We start from the raw sequence: 13,139 nt of genomic DNA, 5'->3' as shown, positions 1-13,139 counted from the left end.
GTTTTGTTCCAGGTGATCGGAGAGAGACGTGAAGTTGACAATTTTTTCAAGAACTTTAGCTAGGAGGGGAAGGTTAGAGACAGGTCTGTAATTAGATAAAGTGTCGGGGTCAAGATTGGGTTTTTTGAGTAGCGGTTTTACTACTGCTTGTTTGAGAACATTAGGGACTGTGCCATGCTCTAGGGAACAGTTAAGGATATTTGAGAGAGGTTTGGCAATCACCTCGGGGATAGCTAGCAGGAGTTTAGTGGGGATGGTTTCGGAGGGATGGGATGAAGGTTTTAATTTTTTAAGGATGTTTTGTACTTCAAGAGAGGATGAAGAGTCAAAAGATGAGAGGGAGACTGGAGAGTTGATGGTGGGCAGACAGATATTGATGTTATTATGTGAAAATTGTGCAGTGATGGATGAGACCTTGTTTTTGAAAAATTGTGCTAATTCATTGCAGCGATTTTTAGAGGGATTAGCAGGTCGTTGTGTGAGGGCAGGAGAAGTGAGGTCCGCAACAATGGTGAATAGGGCCTTAGGGTTATATTGCATACCATGTATTTTTTTAGCATAGTAATTACGTTTAGTCTGGAGGATGGAATTTCTATATTCATGCATTCGTTGGTAGTATAATGTTTTAGTTGCGGGGGATTGGTATTTGCGCCATGACCTCTCAGCTGTTCTGAGTTGGATTTTAAGATTCCTAAGTTCAGGCGTATACCAGGGTTTTTTGTTTCTACGGTTTGGGTTGATAGTTTTCGTTGTAAGAGGGCAGTGTTTGTCAGCAATGCTGAGGATGAGGTTGAGCCAGGTAGAGATGGCATTGTCTGGGGATGAGACGTCAATTTGGCTGTCTATGTCAGCGCATGCTTGTGAGATGGTATCTATAGCGCATGGTTTACGAAATTTAAAAGAAATGGGCTGATGGGGCGTGTTGGGGGACATTTGCGGGAGTGAGAGTTTGGTCTGAATCAGGGAGTGGTCAGACCAGGGTACTGTAATGCATGAAGGGGGATTGCTTATGTTGATGGGGGAATTGACAAAGATGAAGGGGTACTTGGAAGTGTAGAATTAGTGTGGGTGGGGGCACTTTTAAATGTTTTCCGTTTAAAAGTTTCACTTTTTGTAAATTAAAAAAAAAATAGTTTCAGAGTGTAGTAGTTAAAATCTGTTCGGGAACAGTTCTAGACAGGGGGGTCAGTGTAGTGTTGAAGGCTCGCTGTTTTTTGAGACAATATCTGAACAGGCAGATGCAAAGAGCCATGCCTTGCAGTGTTTCCAGAAACCTAAGTGATTCTTGATGGCTCTAATTTCCTTTGAGATGGCACTCCACAGTTTGGAGTAAGGGCAGGATAAAGCTCATTTATTAGTTTCGATTTGGCCTGAGTCGTGGGTGTGACGTGCAGGCGGATCTCTTGTGCAGAGTAATTTGTTTGAAGTGTTTAAGTTCAGCCGGTCTCTAAAATACATTGGGTTCGTATTGTTAAGTGCCTTGAAGACCAGGGAGAGAACTATGAACTCAACTTTATTGACAACCGGCAGCCAATGTGGACTGTGTAGTCTAGGGTTGATGGGATCGGAGAGTTTCAGACTCAGCAGTAGGCATGCTGCTATGCTTAGGATAAGCTGAAGGCGATGAACTTTTGTTTCTTGCAGGTCTGAATATAGTGAGTTACAATAGCCAAGTCTTGTGAAGATATGAGCGAACATCACTGTTGCCAGATCTTCCCTTGGTAGATACTGTCTGAGATTTCAGATGTTACGTAGCTGTAGGAAGGATGATTTGACCTCTGTGGATTTTTCTGTTTGCATGGTCAGAGAGAATCTACAGTTACACCTAGGCTTTTAGCCTTTTTGTGGATAGGTAGAGATTTGCCTTTAACAGTGAGTTCAGGGGGGCGGGGGGCGGGGGGGGGGGGAGGTTTGATGGTTAGTTGGGTAATCCAAAGCAGTTCTGTTTTGGCTGGGTTGAGACAGAGCATGTTCTTTGTCATCCAGCTATGGCCGTCCTGTAGGCAGGTATTCAGTTTGTACAGGGCCTTCTGTATGAGATTGACCTAGTCTACGGTGGATATGTTATGTATGTCTTCCACATAGAAATGGCATGCAAGACCTGTCTGATGTGGTTTAAGGGTTGGATGTAGATGTTGAATAGTGGGAGTGAAAGAACAAAGCCCCGTGGTGCTTCATATTTTAGTTCCATGGAAAACAAAAGGACATCACCCGCCTTTGCTTTCAGTGATTTGCCTTTCAGAAAAGACTGGAACCATCCATGTACCTATAGACTGTATATAATGCGCTTGGCTTCACTGAATGTTGTCTGTCACAGGGGAGCGGAGGGATGCGCGTGTGTGTGTGTGCTAATGCATATGAGCACCTCTGCAGTCCCAGCTATGGCAGAAGGTGTTTGGAAGGAGAAGAAAGCAGATGGCTGGTGGCGTGCACCTGACTGGCCCCCGACAGCGCCAGCTAAAGGGGAAGCTGGAGGGCACAATAGAGTGGGTGGCTGGTGGAGGAACCATGTGTGTGCCAGCGCACATGGCACACTCCACCAGTTCCTGAGGCCCAGAGACAGTGGGACATAAGGGGCAGTAGAAGGCATATATGTATGCCCCACTCCAGCTGCTCGAGCCCCCCTAAAAATATTGCATGCAACAGAGTGGGGTCTGTCAAGTTGCAATGCTGACAATACTGTGGCGCACACCACCTGCACTTCCAAATGAAACAGGTGCACTGCAAGCAACAATGGGTGACATAAGAGGAGTCAGTCTGAAAAACTGGCTAGCTGCAGTATGCCATTAGATCACAGTGTGATCTCCCTTCCTACAAACATGTACACTCTCCCCACAGGTCCTCCAGCTATCCAGCCATCCAAACCCCACCTCACTTACTCATGCATATCCACTTAAACACCCACAGCCACTCACACATGCTCGCACGTACACACGCTCACACGCACATATCCTCCGTGCCCCCCTCACCCCCCCACATTTACACTCCCCATGCATACATACACCCTCCACACTCCTACCCCAGCTCTCTACCCATATCCAACACCCCCCTTTCCATACACTGATATAACTAGAGATGTGCAGACCAAAAGTTTATGTTCATAAGTCCATAAGTCGAAAGGGGGGGGGGTCAATTTCGGTCACTATGGACATATGGAGAATTCCATAAGTTGAGTCTATGTCCATACGTGCAAATAAAAATTTAAACCCCTCACCCCTCCTTAATCCCCCCCCCAAGACTTACCAAAACTCCCTGGTGGTACAGCAGGGAGTCAGGACGCCATTTCTGAACTCCTTTGCGAGGAGCACGTGACGTCGGTGTCACGTCGGAGTGACGCGGCGTCACGTGATTCCCCGCGCGTTCGCTCCGGGACCCTCATTGCACCCAAAAGGAACTTTTGGCCAGCTTGGGGGGGTCAGGAGGCCCCCCCAAGCTGGCCAAAGGAGTTCAGAAATGGCGTCCTGACTCCCTGCTGTACCACCAGGGAGTTTTGGTAAGTCTTGGGGGGGGGGGGGATTAAGGAGGGTGAGGGGTTTAAATTTTTATTTAGGATCAACAATCGCGATTTCCAATGTATTCAACATAGCTATGTTGAATAAGTTGGAAATCCGATCGTTTTCGCCTCATCACTTTTTTAAGTTAAAAAAAAAAAAAGTTGCGTTTTACATTTAAGTTCAAAACGAATGCACACCCCTAGATATAACCTCCATACAGCGCCACTCATCCACATCAAGGAGGACAGTAAGTAAATCCATGGCTCTAGCACTAAACTTTCAAAAGGGAAACTTTGATAAAATGAGAAAAATAGTTAAAAAAAAATTGAAAGGTGCAGCTACAAAGGTAAAATGTGTGCATCAGGCATGGACACTGTTAAAAAATACCACCCAAGAAGCATAGTCCAAATGTATTCCACGCATTAAGAAAAGTGGAAGGAAGGTCAAACGATTGCCAGCACGGCTAAAAGGGGAGGTGAAAGAGGCTATTTTAGCCAAAAGATCTTCATTCAAAAATTGGAAGAAGGATCCATCAGAAGAAAATAGGATAAAGCTTAAGCATTGGCACGTTAACGTAAGACATTGATAAGACAGGCTAAGAGAGATTTTGAAAGAAGTTGGCCGTTAGAGGCAAAAACTCACAATAAAAACTAACATAAGACATTGATAAGGACCGGGCTAAGAGAGATTTTGAAAAGAAGTTGGCCGTTAGAGGCAAAAACTCACAATAAAAACTAACGTAAGACATTGATAAGACAGGGCTAAGAGAGATTTTGAAAAGAAGTGGCCGTAGAGGCAAAAACTCACCAATAAAACTTTAAACAATATATCTGAAGCAGAAAGCCTGCAAGGGAGTTGAGGAGTTTAAAGAAGCACTTAGGGAAGATAAGCCCATTGCAGAAAGATTAAATGGCTTCAGTGTCTACTGAAGAGCATGTTGGGGAGATACCCATTCAAGGGTGATGATTCAGATGAACTGAATCAAATCATGAACCTGGAAGATGTGGTAAGCCAGATTGACAAACTGAAGAGTAGTAAATCACCTGGACTGGAAGGTATAGTGTCCAGATTTCTGAAAGAACTAAAAAATTAAATTTCAGACCTATTTTCAATTAATTTATAAACTTATCATTAAAATCATCCATTATACCTGAAGACTGGAAGATGGTCAATGTAACCCCAATATTTATAAAAGGCTCCAGGGGTGATCCGGGAAACTATAGACCTGTAAGCCTGACTTCAGTGCTGGGAAGAATCGTGGAAACTGTTATAAAGAATAAAGTCACAAAACATTTAGATAGACATGGTTTAATGGGACACAGCCAGCATGGATTTACTCAAGTTAAGTCTTGCCTCACAAATCTCCTACATTTTTTTGAAGGGGTGAATAAACATGTGGACAAAGGTGAACTGGTAGATGTGTGGTGTGTTTGGATTTTCAGAAGGCATTCAACAAAGTCCCGCATGAGAGGCTTCTAAGAAAACCAAAATGTCATGGGATAGAAGGAGATGTCCTTTTGTGGATTGCAAGCTGGTTAAAAGACAGGAAACAGAGAATAGGATTAAAGGTCTGTTTTCACATTGGAAAAGGTAAACAGTGGAGTGCCTCAGGGATCTTTACTCTGGACTGGTGATTTTTAATACATTTATAAATGATCTGGAAAGGAGTACGGCGAGTGAGGTTATCAAATTTGTGGATGATGCAACATTTTCACAGAATAAGTAAATCTCAGCGGATTGTGATGAATTGCAGGAGGACCTTGCAAGACTGGAAAATTGGGCTTCCAATGGCAGATTGAAAATTTAAACATCGACAACTGCAAAGTGATGCATTCAGGGGAAAAATAACCCCTTGCTTGTAGTTACACAATGTTAGGTTCTATCTTAGGAGTTACCACCCGGAAAAAGATCTAGGCATCATAGTGGATAATACATTGAAATTGTTGGTTCAGTGTGCTTGGCGATCAAAAAGGCAAAACAGAATGTTAGGAATTATTTAGAAGGGAATGGCAAATAAAACGATGGATGTCGTAATGCCTCTGTATCACTCCATGGTGAGGACCGCATCTTGAATACTCTGTGCAATTCTGGTCACCGCACCTCAAAAAAAATATAGCTGCACTGGAGAAAGTGCAGCGCAGGGCAACCAAAATGATAAGTTGCATGGAACTGCTTGCCCTATGAGGAAAGGCTAAGGAAGTTAGGGCTGTTTCAGTTTGGAAAAGAGACGACTAAGGAAGTCTACAAAAATCATGAAAGGACTGAACAAGTTAATGTAAATTGGGGTTATTTACTCTTTCAGATAATAGAATGGCTAGGAGGCACACCCATGAAGTTAGGCAAGTAGCTCATTTAAAACAAATCAAAGACAAGTTCTTTTTCTCGCAGCACATAGTTAAGTTCTGGAATTCATTGCCAGAGGATATGGTTACAGTAGTTAGTGTATCTCTGTTTAAAAAAGATTTGGATAAGTTCCTAGAGGAAAAATCCATAAACTGTTATTAATTAATAAGCAATAGTAGTTTGAGATTTATTTAATGTTTGGGTACTTGCCAGGTATTTTTCACTTGGATTGGCCACTGTTGGAAAGAGGATGCTGGGCTTGATGGACCCTTGGTCTGACCCAGTATGGCATATCTTATATTCTTATGAGAAGGGAATGAAGTGCTAGGGTAGGCCTGAATAGTGCTGGGGACAGACTGGGGAGGAGGACAATAAATCAGGGCCTCCGGGGAATTTTAGCAGGTTTCAGCTAGGTTTTAACATAGCTATTAGCTAGCCGGGAGATTAGGTTGTCATTATTAATAGAATGAAGCTACTGAAGACTGTAAAACTGAATGGCATTGAAGTTTATGGAAGTGAACAATGTAGGGATGAATTATTTAGGAGCAATGCATGTCTGCAGGGCTGAGACATTTAAGAAAGTGAGACCACTGAAATTCATGCAGGTGTAACCCCCCTCCCCCTCCCCATTTCTTATTTGCAATATCCCACGGGGAGAGACCCCTGAACCAGCAAATAAGCAGCATTGAAGCAGGTCAGCACCAGCAAGGGAAGCACCTGGAGCAGTCTGCGCCTTTGCTTCGGCCCTTCAGGATAGGGAAGCTCTATAGCACGAGCCGGAAAAAACTAGCAGAGCCTGCGTGCTGCGGTGACATGGGACGCTGCACGGCTTTGTTGTTTTTAAATGTGTGGCACGTGCACTCACCTAATTGGTTCACCAGAGGCAGACGCTGCAGGGGAATTGGGGGGGGGGGGGGCCATTTTTTTTGCCGCCTCAAATTTCTGCCACATGAGCGGCCGCCTCACCCTGCCTCATTATAGAATCGCCTCTGAGAATAAGGCCGATCAAAACCAGAAAGTCAGCAGGTGTCCTGTCCATGTTGCACTCCTTTCTCCTCCTATGTGGTACTTCTGGATCAGTGTCCGTAATTCCCTCTCCTCTGAGGGTCTGAAAATTCTAGTAGGGACCCCCTTCTCAAAAAAACAGACCCACTTTGATCTTTATTGTCTTTTGCCAAAATTCACAAAAACAGGCCCAAACCCTCCCCACTTCAAATGTTCGTGGGGCAGACCAGCACCTGGATCCAGTCCTGTCAGCAAGGGAGATTCTTACCCTCCTTCCTGGTTTCTGGTCCAAAACTAATCTCAGAAACTGCTAATCCCTCCAAAACTGCTTGTCTGCCACTGTGAAGCAAGAAACACTCCCACACTTCCTGGTCTGTCTACTGTGGATCAGGCAAGCCTTTGTGTTCATGCTCAGAGGGACAATATATATATCCACTGAACTAGCCCATCCCCAGAGAGGGATGGGTAAAGCTAGGGGGAGGACCCCAATCTGTGAAAATCCCTCATATGCTGGGAACTAGGTAAATTTGTAGCAGGCGCTACACAGGCAAATGGCCACGTTGTGACTTATTTACTGGTTCTTACTGAAAAAAAGGTTCCATATAAATTAATTTATACAACATGAAATTTAAAAAAAAAAAAAATCTCACCTGAAGAAAGGACCCATGTTGTTTGGAAAGGACTGAGTGCATCATTTTAGATAGGTCTTATATATCTCCAGTTTCATTCAGAGGACCAGAGTTCAATTTCCCAGGTCAGGTCTTTACTCCTGGATAGCCAGGGTTTTTGCTGCAGAGGAAGTGTTCACAACCCCCCCCCCCCCCCCCATTGCTTAAGGGTTGACACTTAGGGGCAGGATTCAGGGTCCATGATTGCAGGATTCCAGAAGGAGCCTTGGTACATAGTCCTCAGCCCAGGACCGTTGCTACAATGAACAGAATAGGGACATTTTTTTTTTGGGGGGGGGGGGGGGTGGAGAGTCTGAAGGAGTTGTATATTAGGGAAAAAATCCCTGGGTAGTTGCAAATGAAGACTCATTGCAGGATCCTAGCTCTGCTTCTGATCTGACCTGGAAGCAGGGCTGGCGCAACCATTAGGTAGGACTAGGCGGTCGCCTAGGGCGGCATCACCAGGGTATGCAAGGGGTTCCATTTTCAAAATGTGAAGGTTGGCAGGAGAAAGAGAGAGGAAGCACTGTAAGAGAGTGATCATAACTCTATATTTCCCACTGTCAGAGGGGGGGCAGTGTTATATTGGTTTGCCTAGGGCACAACAGACCCTTGCACCGGCCCTTGCTGGAAGGAGCAAGAGGAAACTGCCAGATCAAAAATAGTAATAAAAAAAGATTCACACTGAATGGTTCGTAGTTATTCAAGCCAGGCTTGTTTTGTCTCCTGTCCAGGCATGATCTTCATTCCTTTGGCGTGAAAGTCTCCATCATTGAGCCGGGATTCTTCAAGACCCCCATTCTCAGCATCCAGGTCTTTTGGGATAAGTGCCAGCAGGTGTGGAACCGGGTGGGTGCCGACGGAGATCAGGGAAAACTACGGCCAAGGATTTTTTGAAAACCCCGTGAGAACTCTGTTTGTTCTAGAATTTATATTTATGAAAGGACCCTTGACAGACTTGTCAGCTTCTGCTTTGCAGGGTACCCATTTATTAACTACCATATTATAAATAAGTCAGCGATGCCACTCGGTGTTCTTTTCACTGGGTCGGTAAATTATTTCCAGCTTACTAGCTCCTCTTGGTAGTGCAGAAACATAGAAGGTATTGGCAGAAGGAAAGCCTGCAAGGCAAATCTGCTCAGTTCTGAGGCAAGAATGCAGAGCCATCTTCCTGTCAAAGAATCCATGAGGTCAATATTCAAAAGCACATTCAGACAGATAACCTAACAGTTATCATCTGAATGGCATAGCTGGGCTATATTCAGCCCTTATCCAGCTAAATTCTAGCCAGGAGCAAGGGGCCTCAGGGTCCTGGCAAACAAAAAATAAGGGTACTGGGGGGGGGGGGGGTTGGGGGTATCTATGACTATTGTTAGTGCGAGGATGAGATGGAAGGGAAGGGGCAGGCGGCACATAAAAACTGAAAACAAAAACCGGCACAGGGAGCCTGTGCCTCCCAAAAGCGTTTCTGGGGGTGTCAAGAGAATGGCCCGCGGGACTTCTTAAGTTATTGTGGGGCAGAGAGGGAGAAGATTGCCCTATATTTGAAACTTTTCCCTTTTTCCTTGTTATGACAGTGGCTGCTTGTTATTATTTGTGATAGTTGTGGGTGGATCCTTGGGCCGTGTGGCAGATGACCACGCCCCGGAGGGAAGATCCCGAGAGGGGACCACCGGTCAGGCTCAGAGTTGGGAGACAGACACACACTAGTTCTTTTATTAGACAGTTCTTGAGAACCACCAGAGGTGGCAGTAGTGAGCTGGAATGCCCGGCTGGGCTGTAGTCCCTCAGGCACTGGAACAGCGATCATGGATAACTGAGCTGTAGAGAAACTGAGATAGTGAGTAGGCAGAGTACGCAGAGTTCAGGAAAAGAACCTGATGGTACACTCACACTGTTAGTCTCTTAGAACAGCCCAGGAGCTGGAATGAAGTAGGCCCTCGAGGAGCGAGTACCTGGTTCCAGGGAAAGCTCTGAGAGAGAGAGATGGTAAACTCACTGGTTGTTGTAGGCAGCGGGTGACTTCCTGGCAGAAGTGGTATTCAGGAGCAGGTCCGGGAACGTGGGCCAGGGCCGCCATCAGGGCAGTATTCTTGGGCCTGCAGTATGGGGCCCCAGGATCTACTGCCACTATGGGGCCCGCCGCAGCCGCCAGGTCGGCAGGTGCGCTTGGGGATGTATTAGTTCATGGCAAAGAGGCCCACTGAGGCTCTCTCCGACAGTCTGTCGCCCAGGGCCTACTGAAACCTGGAGCCGGCCCTGGGTGCGGGCCCCAGAGAAGGGAGAGAATCAATTGATATGGCGTGTCTTTTAGACAACACATCGCATTGATTTACAGAGCAACGCAGACAGAGACTCGTCCGCAGCGCCTCTGTCCTGCCAGCAGTTCCTGTCTGACGCGGCTGTGACGTCACCGCCTCCAGCGTCATGACAGTATGCGGCCGGCAAAGCGCGAGCTGTTGCCGGTCTGCTGTCTGCTTGCTGTATGGGGCCCTAAAAATTCCTGATAGGCGAGCCCTTGACGTGGGCCCTGCGGGAGCGAGTAACCGGTTCCAGACTGTGACCTGAAAAGGCAAGAGAGAGAGCGAGGCCCCCGAGGCAGCGGTGTACCACTTGGTAAAGTCCCGAGAGTGCAGAGTAGCAAGGTATGCGGAGAGCTTGCGTGCCATCGGAATCTGTTCCTGTCCTGCTCGCTGCCATTTTTGTGGAGAGGTACACAGCCCCGGTGAAAGGCGGTGCCTAGTGTGGCCCTCTATCCACCAATGCTGCACGATGCACAGGAGTTGCTGTTCGGTGGTATCTGCCTGAAACTATTGTTGGTCTTGCCAGGAACGTCACTGAGCTTCCTCAAATAAGGGGGGTGAAATGTGCCAAAATTTGCTCTGACTGGTATTTTCTAAGAGATTGGCGATGGCTGGTGGCTTGCTTTGGGTGTGTCTGCCCACGGATTGCACCAACGATGATGCATGAGTGCTTGGATGCACTTATCCATGCAGGAGCCTGGGGGAGAGTCACCATAACAGAATTCATGCATTTCACCCAAACTCAGTCTCAGTGACCAATCAGAAGACAGCAGGGGGCCTGAGCAGCTGTTCTTTTGAGCATGGTTACCATACAAAATACACTTGCTTGCTTTCATAATAGATTATCTGAGATCTGGAAGTGGGAGTGGATAAGGTGCTTCCAAGAGCCCATTGTCAAATTATTTTAAAGAGGGAAAGCAGACCTTTTGCCGAGGGAAGCAGAGCTGGTAAGAACCCCCTTGATAAGAAATTGATTGCGCATCAAAAATGGCAGGAGTCAGGTGGCACCTTATAGACTAACCAATTTATTGAAGCAAGAGCTTTCCAGGACAGTGTCCACTTCATCAGATGCATGAAGTGATTGTTATGGGAGTCTCTGTTTAGTGGACCCTTGGGCCGACCTGCTGGAGACTGGGAAAGGTGGTCAATGTCTCTATTGAATAGCAGGCCAGGAGGCAGTATGTTCAGCAGGATGTGTAGATGCTCTTTCCCTGGAAGCTGGACTCCCCCGGCGGAGCCCGTAGGAGCCCAAACCGCTGGGACTTAGGTGGCTTCACCCTTGGAAGCCAAAGCCCCCCCGAGAGGAGCCCGTAGGGGCCCGGGCCGCTGGACTTCAGGCGGGTTGTTGATCAGGACGGGGAACTGGAACCAGACTAGGACAGTAGATACGTACTTGTAACGGGGCTCGGGTTCTGACCCAGGCAGAAAGTGTAGCAGGGCTCGGGCTACTGGAACCAGGCAGGAACTGTAGCAGGACTCGGGTACTGGAACCAGGCAGGAACTGTAGCAGGCAGGCAGGAACCAGGCAGGAACTGTAGCAAGCAAGCAGGAACCAAGCAGGTACTGTAGCAGGCAGGCAGGGAACCAGGCAGGTATTGTAGCAGGAAGGGAGCGACGAAGCAAAGTGAGTCATCCGGGGCACAGCGCAACAGGAAATTGGGAGGGCTAACCCGTTGCAAGGCAAGGACTGGATGGCCGCGGCCGGCTTATCAAGGCCGCGGCGTCTGACGTTCAGGAGTGGGCGGAGTCACCACTGGTGGGAAACGGCCTAGAAAGCACCCAAGTAGCGCGCGCGCGCCTAAGAGCCGGGCATCCATGGGAGACCTCGCAGCGGCGCAGCCCCAGTGGGGACGCCGCCAAACAGGCCGCAAACCAGGCCTCTGGAAGCGGGAGCAGGTCCAGGAGCCCGGAGGTAAGGGCCTGGCCGCGGTGTGCTCGCGGCCAGAACCGCAACAGTGATGTTCAGGAGATGGGTAAAATATATTCAGAACAGAGAGAAGGTGTTGGATTAGGCAGGTCATGGTATGGAGAGAGCGTTAATAGCATTATAGTACAGCATACTGACAACTGAGATAAGTGTGAAAAGACAGAATGATCTGAAGGTGCATCACTGGCTTCATTTCTCACATCATTTCCCCCCTTCCTTGGATTTTTGCAGACTGCAATAATTTAGTTGAGCTCATAAAGGGGAGCAACTCAAAGACCTCCCTGGTGACGGACTGCATGGAGCACGCTCTGACTGCGGTGCACCCCCGCACCCGCTACTCCCCCGGCTGGGACGCCAAACTCTTCTACATCCCCCTCTCCTACCTGCCAACGGCGGTGACAGACTTCCTGATAAACCTGTCAGCACCAGTAGCAGAACGCCGCTCCTAACGCTGTGGCCGAACAGGATGAATGAACAGAATGCACGTCGACGCATTTCTTTGGCATGTGGGACTCTTGCGACTCTCTCTGGGAGCTGTTCATGGAATACGTTTCTATCATACTTAGGTTTTTTGCTCATTCCTTCCGTGTGCTGATGTCTTTTCATTGCGCCGATAACTGTGCAGGAAACTTGATTCATATGTACACCCCGCCCCCAACTCCTCTTCAGTCACGGGGGTTCACATGGGAGGTCATGGGCCATTTGCAGCTCCCATGCTCCCGGTTTCTTCCCATACATGGGGAAAGGATTAAGTTTTTTCAAGGCCCCTAAGGGTTTGCTGGAGATCTTCTGTAACAATCTAGTTGAAAAAAGACACACACACCATCACTGTAATTATATTATATTATAATCACTGTAATTATTGTTGAAAATAAAATCCTTTACTGGTAAAACTTGATTACAGGTAGAGCTCATGGAAGACTACACTGTGGTTTAGTGAACAGTCAGTACAGAAAATAAAATTGCAAGAAATCACAGTCTCGGTTAATAGCAATTCTGCATACCCTGGTATGGAAAACAGTCTCCGGGCACTTCTCCTGGTAGTACCTGCAAATCTGGATGAAGATCCTGGGAGGTCAATTTATTAAAAAAATAATAATAATAATATTTAGTAGGATAAATGTCCTGCTGAAGATCTTCTAATTACCTTCCCAGATAACATGGATAAGTTTGAATATTGCCGGTTAGGTTTCCAAGTTATCTGGGGATGGTTATAAATATGTAATCCCTGTACCAAGGGGGTCCACCTTCCCAGCCTTGGGGAGCTTTAGTCTGGCTCTCCCAGGGTGAGGTATACTCAGTCTTACAGGTTTCCCTGTAAGGCCAAACTGGCTGAAGACACTCCCAAACGCAGTCCATAAACTCCAATGTTCACACGTCAACCTTCTGCTCCAAAAAA

General features: G+C 47.0%; 1 pseudogene; it reads left to right on the top strand.

The window, feature by feature from the left end:
• LOC115087529 overlaps positions 1 to 12,748 on the top strand; it is a 42,537-nt pseudogene extending 29,789 nt beyond the window's left edge.
• Positions 12,749 to 13,139: the final 391 nt, after the last annotated feature.

The sequence above is a fragment of the Rhinatrema bivittatum genome, chromosome 3 (genome assembly GCF_901001135.1).
Source record: "Rhinatrema bivittatum chromosome 3, aRhiBiv1.1, whole genome shotgun sequence".
NCBI classification, from domain to species: domain Eukaryota; kingdom Metazoa; phylum Chordata; class Amphibia; order Gymnophiona; family Rhinatrematidae; genus Rhinatrema; species Rhinatrema bivittatum.
The sequence above is the reverse complement of the archived record's forward strand: the minus strand, read 5'-3'. Positions and strand labels throughout refer to the sequence as shown.